Here is a 15691-nt window from a genome sequence, read left to right on the forward strand (position 1 = left end):
TCTTGATTTTCAGCCAGTCTGATTGGTAGCTTTGTTTATGATTTAATTTGATCAAATTAACACATATATCAAGCTTAAATTTTTAAAGTAGCGGTGGTTTTTTCACCCCATTAGTCCTACTGGGGGGTTGTTTCTGAATGACTGACTGAGGATCTGTAAGTAATTTCCAGTTTGCATCTGTTAATTGGCTCTTTCTTGTAGTGTTTTATAAGTCTGGCAAATTTCTATTTGAACTCAGCTTTTGGATTTCTGTCTGCATTTCTGTGCATGGTAGCAGTGCCCTTGTAGTTCTTGACTAGTGTTTGCTTTTCCAGCTCTGGATCACTTCTCTTTTGAACAGACTCAGAAGCTCACAGTTAAGCCAAGGTGATCTCTTGCTCTGCCTACTTCTCTGTCTTTAAAGGAGATGAACTGTTTTTGTGCTTCCAGGAAGGGAATTTTAGAAAAAAATTCCTGGCATGTGCTAGCTCCTTTATCCTTCATGGAAGCTTCCCAAGAAATCCTTCCCAATTTATCTCTGAGAGAGCTGAAATTTTCCCTTCCAAAATTTAAAACATTTGTTTTAATGCTAACCTTCAAGTGTGCTCCAGTTCCTCCTGTTTGTTCCCCAGGCTGTGTGCATTGATAGGCATACACTTGAGGTGGTTGGTCTTCTGGTTTTCATCTTGTCAGGCAGCTAAGGAACATTTGTCTCTTTTTTTTTTTTTTTTTGTCCATGAAAATAAAAGAGATAGAGGATTACTTATCCTCTGCTCTTTCTGGTACCTAAAGTAGCTCAGTCTGGCCTAGCATGGGTATTTCTGTACTGCTCAAAGAGTACAATCTATGCTAGTTAGGGCAAACAAAATCTCATGTTGGACCCGTTTCATTTTGTGTAATAGACTGAGTAAATAATTAAGAGGCTTCACTGAATGTAAAACCAAATTCAAAGCCTTGATCTGCAAAAGGAGGAGATTTGATGCTGAATCCATTTGATTGCCTACACTGCTGAGCTGGTCGGATGCTTTGAGCTTTAGTGCTGCTGTATCTTTGGTATTTTGCTCTGAATTTGAGTCTGTGAAACTGTAAGATTTCTGAATACAGGATTTTGTTTTGACAAGCTGGAATTTTCCTGGGGACATGCCAGCCATCTAGTCTCTGCAGGTGCCTTTTAGAAAGTTAATAGTAACATGTAGCTTAAATAAATGGAGACACCTTGAAAGTGTAGTTTTACATTATTAAATTCCCAGGAATTATAGGAAACATTTTGCATCCCAGTGAAATGCATACATTACAACCTAGGAACCTGTGATTTCAAGCATTGCTCCTTAAAAGATTTTATCAAGTCAGAATTTAGGAGGCTTCACAATCATTTAATTTCCTGACTTCATTTGATCTAGTGGGATTATACAGCAGTTTAGGTGTGTGCAAGATTGTATCTTGATTGGATCTTTTAACTGAGAATATGAACATATTTCCAGATCCTCATCTGATTCTACAAGAGGTAAAAAATGGTATAAACTTGAGTATTATCAGATTAATAATCCACAGGAGAGAGACTTTCTTTTACTATTGGTGCAAACTATATGAGGTTCTTGCAGATGTTGAGCCATGAATTAAAAAGATCACAGTGCAACATGTCACCATCTAACTACACAATTTTCTCTGGAAATAGTTACTAGAAACTCTGTTAACTGACATTTGTTTACTTACTCTCCTGATGATAGTCTTTAAAACTGGATCGAGGGTTAATTTTCAATCAGAGGGTAAACAAACAAACAAACGAATCTGCTTTTTTTAATAGCATTTTGCTGTCTAACTGTGAGTTAAGAAATATCCTCTCTGGCTAGTCTGGTGCCTGTTGGTGTCAGTAGAGGAACTAAAATTCACTACACTAAATATGGCTTCAACTAATAATATATCTGTGCATAAAATAGATTTAATATTCACCACTTTATGGTAAATATTAAATGCTCATTGATTGCTATTTTCTCTCAGACACTTAGGCATGTCTTTGGACATAAAGATGCAGAATGGAAAAGTATTACTGTGGGAACTGGATTTCTTAATGAAAGCCTAGTGCTGTATGGATGGAGCTCAGCAATTTTCACCTCTGAGAATCATGATCTTAGAGCAGTTTAGAGTGAATGCATACGGAGTTATGTGTCCATTTATAAATATATATGATTCAGTAGGAGACTAGATGTCGCAGATGGTTTCCACTTGTTCAGATTTATTTGGTAAATACATGTATACATGTATATATTTTGTGTGTATATGTGTACATATCTCTGTGTGTGTGTGTATGTATCATTCTCAGTTCTTCATTTGTTAACTGAAAGGTATCATAGTCCTACAAATAAAAATAAAAATGTAAAAGCATAAAATCATAAAATCATAAAGTAGCTTGGATTGGAAGGGACCTTAAAGATCAGCTAGTTCCCCAGCCATGGGCAGGGACATCTCCTTTCACTAGACCATCCAACCTGTCCTTGAACACTGTCAGGGATGGGGCATCTGCAACTTCTCTGGGCAGCCTGTTCCAGTGCTTCGCCACCCTGACAGTATTTCTTCCCAACAATCCCAATTCTCTTAATCTCTCTTCATAAAAGCAGTGCTCCATCCCTCTAATTTTCTTGGTGTCCCTCCTCCAGACTCACTCCAGCAGGTCCTTGTCCTTCTTGTACTGGGGACCCTGCAGGTGGGGTCTCACCAGAGTGGAGCGGAGGGGCAGAACCCCTTCCCTCACCCTGCTGGCCAGCTGCTTTTGGTGCAGCCCAGGATACATTTGGCTTTCTGGGCTGCAAGTTGACATTGCCAGGCTAGCCTCTCATCCACCAGCACCCCCAGGTCCTTCCCATAAAGGCTACTCTGAATCTGTTCATCCCCCAGCCTAAAGTGGTACTGAGGATTGCCCTGACCCAGGCGCAGCACCTTGCACTTGGTCTCGTTAGACCTCATGAGATTGCCATGGGCCCACTTCTTGAGCTTGTCCATGGCCCTGTGGATGGCATCCCGTCTTTCTGGACTGTGCAGTCTAGTCTGGAAATCTAGTCTTGTAGGAACTGAACTATCGTAGTCCTACTGCTTCAGAGCCAAGGCGTCATTGTCAGCAGAGGAGTAGCCAGCATATGTCAAGGCTAGGGGACTTTCAGAGGAGGAGCTGAGAATTGCTAGCTATGCATCTTTCAGAACTAGAGAACCTAATTTCTGTGAAAACTCAAGGTGCATTAAAATGAAATTTTAGTGCATCTGACTGTCCTGGCAATGAACACTGTTGGGATCTGTCACTATGGCTCACATGAATTGAATCAAACCTCTGTGAAAAGATACCTTAAGTTTTTCCTGTAGGGGGAACACATAGATGATAAATCAAAATACCTGATAATCCATAGTCAGCAGAAACCATAACCCTTTAAAGAGCTATTGCCTTCTGGGATGCTACTGAAATCTTTAAAACTTGAATTAATATTAAAAAAAAATAGTGGGTTATTTTCTTCTGTTGATGAGCAGAATCTTCTCATAGAGGACATCATCTATGTATCTTGGAGAATTTATCTCCATTTTTATAATGGGGAAATCATTACAATGTGATCCTGATTTTTTCTTTACAAGCATCTTCTTTGAATAAAAGTGCCTTTTCATATCAAAAAATATTCTAGTGACCTCCCAGTATATTGTTATGTGTTACGGTTTTCTTTCTTGGCACAAAATGCAAGCACTAGATGTTTTTCCAGAAGTCATAGCTGGCCACTCAGCTAGCTCTCCTGCAGGTATAATGGCAGGTTAAAATTCCTTGGTTGTCTGCCATAGACTTAAAGAACTAAAGCGCTCTGTATTGATTTTCTGACATTTTTCCACAATTTCATGCTTGTAAAAGTATGTAGTATTCATCCACTTAAGGAAAAGGTAGGTGAGAATTCATCAGAAGATTTAGCCATTTGATAGAATTGTCATATGTCCATAATGGTTCCAAAATACCTTTTTCATGTTGGAAGCTTGTAACGCCAAAGAGTGTTTAATTTGTTGTTTTCTGATTTTTCTTTTTTAAAACATGGAAAAAAAAAAAAAATCATGGTATCTCTGGGTTACATTGGAAGCACATATTAAATGCAAAAAAAAAAAAAGCAGTAATGCAGAGAAACTGTGTTTGAAATAAATAACATTACTGAACTGTTGAAAAATAAAATGCTACCTGAGAGATGGAGGAAGAAAGCAAAAAGCTCTCTTCTAATTGGGACATGGTTCTTCAAAGTATGCAAGGCTCTTACTGGTGTGGGAAAATTAATGGCTACCTTTAATGTAGTCAAGATGGATCCTGAAGAAAATAAATAGCTTAAGCAATTTCTTAAAGACTGGGTAGCAAATGAAGGGGAAGGAAAAGGTCACCCACTTTATTCCTTCACTCTAACATAGTATGTATGGAATGAATTGTGCTTCTCCTTGTCCTTCTCAAAAAAAAAAGGAAAGTACACTGTGTTTATAATACCCCTCTTGATATGAAGTGACAGACCTCCCAAAAGTGAAAGCTCATGACGGATGTGTCAGTGATGAGCACCAGCAATCTCTGACAGCTGGGACCAAAGGTCTGGATGAGAATTCAAGGGATCATAATAACTGTCTCACCCTGATTCTAACTCCTGCTCTGGAAATTGGCAAGCAAATGCTAGCACTTAACAGTATTTGTGTTATGAAAGTTTAAAGTTGGGGGGTTTTTTTAAGATACACATTAGTCCTTTTACAATGCTTGTGAGGAAAAAAAAAAAAACGAAAAACCAAACCTAGAACTGAGGAAAAAGAATGGCTTTGTGTTGTGGTCTGGTCACATAAATCTCATACTGAATATCCAAAGCCATCTGTGCTTGAGAACTGGGTTCCTTTGCCTTCCTGAGGAAGGGACTGAACTGGCATTCATAAAATCCCCTATACTTATTTTTTTTCTCTTATACCAGGTGTCTGTTGCACTCAGGAACCCAGCAGCCAGCAGCTTTCTCCAGGGCAGTTCATTATTACTCAGGCTAACAGAAACACAACGTTCAGAAGTCATTCACTGTTTGGTATTCACGGTAACCAGATCACTGGTTACATTATGAATCAAATTTTTGTACACTCTAGGGTTTGTTGGAGGTGCCTACCAGCAGGTGTACATATCACTGAGCTCATACAAAAGCAGCTACTGGTGGTACCCACAAAATACCAACTGACAAAAACTAACAGGTATTAAAAGTTACTATTCATATTCCTTTAACCTGTAGATGTAGTAGATAATAAATAGGAAAACTTACTTTTTTGGTAGATAAACACAGGCAGTGTCTGTCATGAGAGAGCAAATTTTATATAACTCAGAAGTAGATTAATATCATTTTTCCTCACAATGATTAATATAATTTTTCTTCACTGCCTAAAAATGTCTTTGTATTATATTCATATTGGCAAAGTCTTGAGAAACCCTGGAGTAATATTTTGATGTTAACTCACCAGTGACACTTCCCCCGCCCCCCCCCCATCTGCACTGGACTTTTTTTCTTTAATCTCACTTTAATTTTCTTCTTCTTCTTCTTTTTTTTTTTTTTTTTTTTTTTCCATTTTGACTACATTTCTGCTTTTGATAAGTGTCATGGCACAGTTTATGTGTGTCTTTATCCCCATCTTTCTTCTGCTTCAGTCAATTCTGCTGTGCTTGCAATGCTCCTGTATACAGGATGTGCAAAAGCCAGGTATTTCCTTAGATCCTGAGGAATAAGGTGAGTTCCTGGGAGACATGCAGCCTGTTGAGAGCTGTGTGCATATTCCATTGCTACCATGGGATTGTTCTCTCTGGTTGTAAAGTTGTGTGAGAGAGAAAAGACTGCCTGGAGGAGGCGGCAGCTGCTGAACAGATCTGTGAGCAGGACTCATGGAACCAATGCTGCAAGGAATCTTTGATGGGATGGAGCTCTGAGGTATTCACAGAGGAAACCTTTTGCCTTGTGTCAATTACCAGAACTGGAAAGACGTGGTAGTAAAAATAGTCTCTCTCAGAATTAAACTTCTTGCCTGTTTGAACTTGGTTTCCTGTGTTGTCCAATCAGCAAATACAGTTCAAACCCTTTACCTTGTATCCCTTTCTTTACTGCTTAAAAATTGAGGCTGAATGCTTCTTTTATTAAACAAGTTAGAGTGGGCTAGAGATGTAATTAGGTGCAATCGAATGGATTGCAATCTAATTTTGCAGTGTAAGTTATATTGTGCAGTATAATATAGTCTAATATTGATGTCTTAAGTTTTAGCTTTCATATTTTCCAGATTCTGTATTGCATTGGTATATAACTCTGAACTTCATATAAAGTGTTAACAAGTTCTCCTCACAGGTTAGTTAGACAAAACAATCCTTCTCCAGCCTGAGAACCAAGGACACCATTGCAGCTTCAGGCCCAAAAAGTATAAACAACAGCGAATTGAGGAGAGAAATCTGGGAATATGGAACTTCATAATCGGAAGCTGTAATTGGACAATTAACCCCAACATGTAAATGGACCAAAACTTATTGAAAAATGCCATGTGACCCATTGTCCATCTTGGGTGTAGCCTCGGCCAGGCTCTTGTACTGCCCAAGGTGTATCCTTTGAAGGCCTTTTTAATAAATATCTACTTTATTTCTTTAACACTATTTAGCCTCTGTTCTAGGTAGTCTCTCAAGGCATCAATATAATCACAATATAATCAATATTACATATATATATAATATAATCAATATAATCACAGTGTGAATATGTGATCACAGTGATGGGGCACTGGAACAGGTTGCCTGGAAACCTTTGGATGCCTCATCCATGGAAGTGTTCAGGGCCAGATTTCATGGGGCTGTGAGCCTTGGGCAGAGACACCTTTCACTAGATCAGGTTGTTGTAGAGTGCTGTTTCACATTGGTGCGTATGATATGAACATTTATTTCTTGCATGATCATGTAATATGTGAATTAATGGTATTACATACCATTGACTTCAAGGAAGTCAAGGAGGCAAATTTCAACATCAGTTCCAAATTCTTCAGCATTGAGAACCACCTTTTCTCAGTGTTACAGCAATTTCTCACATTTACTCCATCTGTTGTGCCCATATGCCAAGTAAAGAAATAACATGTTTGGAAGAAGTGACATTTCAATTTCCAGTAAAAATACTTGGATCATGTGGAGCTTATAGATATATAACAAAATCTTCCTCATGCTTAAATCAAAAGTTTAAACAAATTTTCATCTGTTAAAATGCCCTGGGCACTAGGTGGTAACAAATGGAAATTAATTTTTGTTGCAAGTGTACTTATGTCACCCTGGTTTTTCTGAGTTTTTTAAAGCCTTTTGATCATAAGATGGAGTCAGACTTTTTAGCTACTGTACAATATTAGGAGCAGTTTTTGCCTTTTCTCACACATGTAACATAAACAAATCCTTTGGTTTTCATTCTCTGTCCTTTGTTTGCATATTTCTAACCTAAAAACAATTGTAACTGACAGTTGGTCTGGCCATTTGGCTGGGAGGTGAAAACTCCAGAAGCCAATCCACAGCCAGATCCACAAATGTATAAAAAGTAAGAAATAAACAGGCAGAGGGGCTCTCGGCCTTGGCTCAGCCTTGGGCTCTCTCAGAGGAACAACTCTGCCCTGCGAAATCTCTCATCTCCGTGTGATTGCTTTGCGCGCCCGATCACATAGTTATGGGAATTTTTTTGTGGTTTTGTGTGTTCTAGCACATCCTTGATGGTAAGCAACCACATTTTCCATGCTGGATGATCAGAAGGCAGACACACGACTGTACACTTTGACACATTGTTTTCACACAACCACATCTGCTTGCTTTTGTTGTACATGTAATAGAAAGGGGATATTTTTTCCCTTTCCTCCTGCCACAGTTCTTCAGTGTCCTTCTGGAGTCACTTGCCTTAAGACTGTGGGAGAAATTTCAAGACAAGTTACAGGAATTTCTATACTTCTGCATCTGCATTACAAGTGGGATCAGTTGATCTCTCTCTGTCAGTCTTAACTCCTGTTTTGCAATCCTCGTGTTTGTGGAGTGCCCCAGCTTGGCATCCAGGAAGTGTTTCACATCCATTTAGGATTCAGAAACCATTATAATCTATCCACCTGAGGTTTAATTTACCTGTGTACAATGTTTATATCTGTGTGGTGTATGGGTGGCTTCTGGATCCCTGTGTGCAGCTTGTGTGAGAGGCTGTCACTAAGCTCTCAGATATTTGAGCCTTCAGAAATTACTTCCTTTCCTTACTTTTGGTATTGCTTATCAGTGGGATCACTGAACTGGTGAAACACATGTGTACATGCAAGTAGATGAGTAAAGTCCTTGGGGCTATCAGACCTGGAAGTACTTGCAGACTTCAAACTAGATGTGTAAGAGCTTTACTTGTTTGTGACCTTCTAAATAATAGTATAAATATGGCCAAAAGCAGCACATATGAAGCAGTGTTTAATAACAGCTTTGTTAAACTTACTTTATACCAGCACTTCTGTGCTGGGATAAAATTACCACATTGTCTTCACTAACAAATTATATTCTACCCATTAATAGGCCTTTTATAATGTTTAATTACAGATATAGCTGAGGCATCAAATTTTACCTGAAAAGATGGTTTTCCTTCAGATATCAGTTTAGACTATGCAGCTAAGTCACAGGTCTTTCTCCAATGGAAAAAAAACAGCCCAGCCAACGCTCCAGACAAGGTTTCTGAAAGTATTGAAACTGAAGAATATAAAAGAAACAATAATTTTAGGAACTGCTCCATCTTTAACCAGCTTTGGCTTCTTCCCATATTTGTGTGCCAACTTTTAAAGAAATCTTACACCTGGTGTGCTAGAACTAAGCATCAGTTAGGTTAGAAACACCAGGTTGGATATTGTCTGCATCAAAGCACTGGTTTGGGCATTTTCTGAATATTTCTGTTGACAAATTGCTGACATCTGACTAGGACAAGTACTCAAAACAAAAGGAGGGAATTTGCTTTACTACAACATTTCTAAAACAAAGGAAAAATCCCAGTGCATATAGTAGTATATTTCAATGTCATCTCTTTTTCACTTTGCCCTGGGCTTAATGTTGCAGGTCATAGCAATAAAAGGAGTGTCATGGGTTAGTACAGTTTAGTTTTTTAGCTATAAAAGAACGTAAAATAATTCTCCAGGTCAAGACCTGGGAATTGCCTTAGAAGAGACAGGGACCTATCAGAGAGTTAGTTAGAATATTGACATCTATTCTGACAACTGAAATTTTTGGCTGCGACTTTGGGAAGTACCATATAAAACCCCTTGATTTCCTGTAGGTGGGTCCTTTTTTCTTCTTCCTTTGGCCAGAGAGAGACAGGTAACATCGAGTTGAGCCTGCTGCTCCCCCTTTTTGGGGGGAGCTGGCCTGAGGCCTGGCCGGATTCCATCGGCTCCTGCGTGAGGGGGGATGGAAAGGAGAGGTTGCTGTTTTTTAACAGCTACTTTCTTCAGACTTCTTTAGAACAGGGAGAGATCTCTGCCAGGCTCCTGATAAGAGCTATGGGCACCATTCAGGCCGAAGCCACCCCGATTTACACCAAGGGGTGGGCTGAGAAGGCATTTATGATCCTGCCTGGGTTTTTGTGATTCAGGACTGCCCGGGTGCTCCAATCTCTGATGTTTCTGTGAGTTCTTCCTCCCTCATCAGCTCAGCCTTAAACATCTAACACCACAAGCTACAGAGAGAGAGAGACAAAGACTCCGAGCAGATTTAACCCCTTCCTGGCAACATGAAGCTTCCAGAGCTTGGCCCTTCTCTGAGAGAGTAAGAAAGGACAGAGTGAACATAAAGACCAACAGCATGAAGTCAGTAGCAAGTGTAAAAAGACTATTAAGACAGAGGGTTGAAGAGTTGGTTGTCCTATTCTTACTTGAGCCATGGAAATGAACTCTATATTTAGAGTTCCTTTAAATCATGGGAAAGATATGCATTTAGGGAGATGATTGTTTTCATTTGTGTGTAGATTTAAGCAGAGGTGTTTGTGATGAGCTAAGTAATATCCTATAAGATATTTGAACAGAGATAAAGATGAGAAGCCCCTGCACCAGTGAAGAAGTGAGAAGATATCTCTGTACCTTAAAGTGAAGAATCCTTTGCTTTGGAGTTATTCATCTTTAAAAGGTGACACCCCAGTATGCAAAAGTCTAAGACCCATAACCCATAAGCAGCTTGGGAAACTGCTCCTGGGAGGGGTCACAAAGGCAGGTTTCTCCGGGCGGTTGTTTTTGTGACAGTTAAAAAATCCACAAGAGAACTGTTCTAGGTTGTCAGTGGGATCCATGACTCTAAGAGAGACTCTTCCCCTAATGAATTAATGAAAGACTATTATCAGATAATGAAACTGACTGAAAATTACAAGTTTTGTCTCTTTATGTTGTTTTGTAAGAAAGTGAACAGTTTGTAAGGGGAAGGAGAAGTGTTTTTTAAAGTTTCATTCCATTTTAGTTTTTTTCCAACTTTCTGTTTTTCTATTCTTTTAGTGTATGTTAATAAACTATTTGTTAATTTTAAGGTTGAGCCTGCTTTGTTTTTCTCCTAGTCTCTCTCTCACATAAAAAGTAAGTACCAAGACCAAAATTTAGTGAATGTGAAACCACTACAAGGAGAAAAAAAAAAATACAGTATGGATGAACCAGAGTGTCATTAGCGATTTAGATATGTGAAGGAGATGCAAAATTCTTTGATATCGTTCCTAGATAAAGCTGGGAACAACTTTCTAGAGGGAAATTTTCCATATGAGTTCTTTCCCATTCTCCCAGCAGTATTCACAGCCTGATTGGGGGAAAGTCTCTTCATGGTCTAAACCATGATATTATGTCTAAAAATATGTTCAGACAAAATATAGTTATAATTCAAGTGTGTCTGGTGTCATGTAGAAGCTCTTGTAATATGCCATTTAATGAAGTGGTTCTCCTGGCTGTCTTGCCTTTACTGTGCTCAGTGCAGTTCTGCTTCAACTCTGTAAAGTTCACCTTTCTGTGCATATTCAGTGAATTATGTATTTTGCCATCAAATTCACTTCTCAAGCTGTTTAAAATTATTGAAGTTCAGTCCTGCACACAAGTTAAATAAAATATCTTGTGTTTAGTCTTATTATTTAAGTATACATTTCATTCATTCAGAAGAAATAGATGCAGCTCATTAATGTAAGGTACAAACATTTCTGAGTAATTTTCATTCAGTTCTAAAAAGTATATATTCAGTGCTAATATGCATGATTGAGTTCTTTCTGCAATATCCTTCTCATTTGAAAGCTCATTCAACACAAGATGACATCCAAATCAATACATGTGAAGAAGACATGTTGGCTGAAAGACAGTATCAACTTAGCATTCCATGTTGCTGAAAACTGAGTGTACTCTTTTGTAATCAAAAATAACCCAGAATTTGGAAAGGAAAAGAATATGCTAAAAACTATTCAGCAAAAGCAGAGCCTCTACTGTTTGCAGTTACAGCTAAAGGAACTCTACTGATGTAGTTCCTCTGTTCTTCATTGGAATAAATGTCCGTCCAGTCAAGAAAGAGTAAATTCTAGGTCAAGGGATACTTGCTTTTCTAGAGAAAGCTATCGTGCTGCTTTTCTAACTGATTTTTCTTTAAATTGGGAGAGGATATAAATCAATAGCCAAATATTTCCTAATTATTTGAAATGAGAATTAATTTTTTTATAGTATAGGTAAATGTATCAGCCTCAGTCTATTACTAATGAATCAGATGCCCTCAGAAAGCAAGGCTTGACCTTAATTTGACTGTCAGACTTCCAGACTGACTGAAGACAAGTCTTGAAATTCCCCTCATCACGACACTGAACACTCAGGAAAACACTGAAAATTTTCTGGATTCACTTACCACATCACTCTAAGAGTGTGCATAATTGCTTAGGGAGCTGACATGAAGGGGTTTAAGGGATGGAACAGGATTGAGTCTGATCCAGTACAGCCAGTGGTCTGTAGAGCTGGCCTTAGAGCCCTGGGTGAGGCACCTGGATTTCCTAAGCTAGTAAAGAGCTGCTGAGAGTGAGCTGGGAGGGAAAGACTTAGGGGAGGAACAGACTTTCATTCTGCACTAAAGTGACCCTCTGTGCTAGGGAGGGGAGCAAAGCATCTGTCTTAGTTTTGAAGACAGGTATCTGCTAGGGAGAGGCGCAGCCTCTCTAGGAATGGGGAATTCCAATCCCCTCCCTCCAAGTTATTATAATTTAGAAGATTAAAGAGGCTTTTCAGGCAGAGCTATGGGGAAAGGAACAACAGTTCCCCACCAGTAAGTATTACAAGGCAAACCAATAACAACAACTACAGTATTAATAATAAAGAGAACCAGGAACCTTTTGTTTCACAAAGCCTGGGGCAGTCTGATCTCTTGGGACTCTGAGAGCACCAAGCTGGAAAGGTGGAAACTCCCAGGCTGGTGGCTGGAACAGCAGGATGCTCCCAAGAAGCAGGGTGGAATGTCCTGGCAGGCAGGGGGGTGTCCTGGCAAAGTGAGCAGTGCTGAAGGAGCCGCAACAGCTGGACAGGGTTGGCCCAGCTCAGCAGGGCAGGCAAAGGGGCTCCGAATTCCTGGGCACATGAGCAGATGGTGGTCGATTTCCCAGGACCGGATTTTCTGTTGACAGTGGACTCCTCCCACAGCAGGCAGCAGCCTGGGCGTCCTCTCCAATGCCCAGAGCAAGAAGAGCCCCCAGTTCCCCGAGCCCTGTCCTTTTCCTGCCCCAAAACTCTGTGATCTTCCCCCTCCCAACTTTCAGCCTCATCTTTTCTGTTGGTCAAGCACCATCTAAGCACCAGTACTTAGTCTCCCAGCAACTCATGGGGAAAAATTCTCTAAGGCAAAAAAAAAAAAAAAAAGGAACAAACCCCACCCCCAACAGCATCTAGCCCATTAGTCATTTGTCCTGATATGCACCAATATAATTATAATTTCCCTTTCCTATAAAGTGGGCTGTGTTTGAAAACACTCATGCAAAGTACAGCAAGAACATTTGATTCTTGCTTGAAACTGAAGGGTTCAGTTTGGCTGAAAGGAGCAGGAGGAAGAGGAGGAAGTGAACTGGGAGAGCTGTGGGGCACCTCCCCAGAAGCTGTGTGGGAAAGTGGAAATGCTACTACTGTCCCCACAGAAGTTCACAGTGTGAATGCCCATTGCCTACAGAAACAGTCTTCGAAGTGAACCCACTGCACTACCTGCAGATAGAGTGTCTTAAAAGTCAGACCACGGTGTTGTGCTCCCACCCTGGTGGAAAAGCTTACAGAGCAGCATGAGTTAAAGGAAGCACTCCTGGGTAATCTTTACATTGGTGTTTTGGCTGGGAGTTTGAACGTCTCAAGCCAAGAGGGCTGAAATTCCCGATTCCTGGATGTTTCCCCTGGTGCCTGAGTGTGACCTCTTGCAGCTGGGCTGCTGTGTTCTGAAGGAGGTTGTAAGTGGCTGCAGTGGAGAACCTGGTACAAAGGTCCTGGCAGGAGTTCTGCAGGGAACAACCCAGACCAGGCAATCTGAATGAGAAATAAGCCATGTGCCAAGTTCCTCCAGTTTGCTGGTGTCACAGGGCTCCTGGCCCATCCTCTGCTGTATCCTGGAGCCCACTGAGTCCTGAGGGCTGAAACTGCTGCCTTCATACCACCTCTCACACAACCAGAATTTGAACTGACAGCAGTGGAGGGGGGAGTTTCTGTCTCTCTTCTGGGGTAGAGTGGGAAGCTCTGAGAACATGGTAGCCCCAACGGGCACCTGAGATAGTTGGAGGTAGCTGGGCCACGAACAGATCCTGTCACAGGGCCAGAAAAGTTGTTCTGTACAAAAACCTTCTTGGTTTCACATGGACAGTGGGGATAGGGCTTGAATTCAGGTACCAGACCTGCTTCACATCTGTTTTTTAGAAGCAGTTTCACTGCTGTCTAAATACTTGGGGAACTTCAAAGGAGAAGGTGTGGAGCACTGAAGCTGGGCTGCTCTCTGCATCCAGCAGTGGCACACTAAGGGGGATTTTAGCATCACAGCTTTTGACAGAAAAATTCAATTAGTTGTTTTTTGAGTTGGGACAGTTCCAGTTGTGGTCCTGGGCCCAAATGAGTGCCCAGAATTACTACACACATAAAAGACAGAAAGCTCTGTACTGAGGTTCATAATTGGCCTCCTATAAAATTCCTCATACAATTCCATCCTGAAGGAATATTAAATTGTTACATTTCCTTTGTTTCACAACTTTGTATATTTTTTCATTCCTGAAAAATCAAACAAAGCTTTTGAAGTAAAAAGACACAAAGGAAAGGGAAGAAAGAGGTAGGGGGAAGAAGCCCACAAGGCAAATAAACCCATTAAAATCAAACAAATAAAATGTGTATGTATATACAAATGGTAGATAATAAAAAAGGCAGTCAGATGGCTGAAAGCCTCATTCTCTGCTTGAGCCCAAACTTTTGTTAAAGAATGTAACACAAAAAACTAGCTGAGAAATTCCATACGTAAACACATAATTATTTATTATTTAATTGTTAGACAATCTACATGAAATGGAAACCAATCAGGTTTAGTAATTGGATGCAGAGGCTATTTTCTTCATCCTCTTTTTTTTGTCTCCTTTTTTCTTTTGCCAAAGCAAGACATGTAGGACAATGAAACACGTTTTTCTGATGAAAAATAAGCAAAGACTTCTGTTTTATTTCTCACTCAAATGGTTAATTTCCTCATTCATCTTCCAAATTTTCACCAACTGGGTATGGATCCCTCACTAGACCTATGTTTTCTAAAATCTACAAGTTAAACTGCTCAGTTTTCATAATCTAAAGTATTTTGTAGATCACTACCACATTCTTCCTCAAATACCTCTTCTTCTGTTCTTAATCTACATTTGTATAGGAGTCTTTCTGTCTCATTCCTACAGTTTCTGAGTTTTTCCTAGTTGTATGAAATCCTGAACAGCATTGATACCATGCCATGATGCAGTGTTTTTTTTCGTTTTCTGTATTATTTTTACTGGGTTTTGATGTGTTTTCCTCCTTTACTGTAGTAATTCCAATTAATACTTGACTTTTAGCAATGGCTGAGCTTTAAATTAATGTTTTCACAAATATACTCAAAGCAACTCTGAGGCCTTTGAAATGTAGCAAGAAATTCAGACACACCTTTCTGTATCTGTGCTTAGGAATTCTTTTTTCCCTACATCCACAGGCTTTCACTTACTGGATGATGGTTTTCATCTTCAGGCGCTTTAATTGCTTGGTAACACTTTTTAGTGAAAACTGTTTATTGCCCTACTCAGCCAGCCTCAGAGCTGATGGTCGTGAGTACATCTCTGACATCTGTGAACTTGGCAACAGTTGTGAACTCATTATTTGTTCCATATTCCATACAACTTCGGAAAATATGGACCAGTAAAAAAGACCTGGAAGCAGATTCTTGCCAGCTCAGTCTATTTCTTTCTGCCTAGCTTTCCATCTTTTTACCAATTACTAATCTCCTGAAAGAATTTTACTCTTAGTGAATGATAGTTTCTTTTGGCTTAGCAAGGGATCTTGCTGAGAAGTTTTGAAAAATCAGGCATACTCTATTCCAAAGATCATCCTTAGCTACAATCTTATTCTTTTTATTTTCTTGCTTTAGTTATCTTTCCCCCTCTAGTTAAATGTTGATTTAGCTATCTAACCTTTTTTTCTTAATGAATTTTTTTTTCTCCTTTTC

This window comes from Hirundo rustica, chromosome 3 (genome assembly GCF_015227805.2).
Source record: "Hirundo rustica isolate bHirRus1 chromosome 3, bHirRus1.pri.v3, whole genome shotgun sequence".
Lineage (NCBI taxonomy): Eukaryota > Metazoa > Chordata > Aves > Passeriformes > Hirundinidae > Hirundo > Hirundo rustica.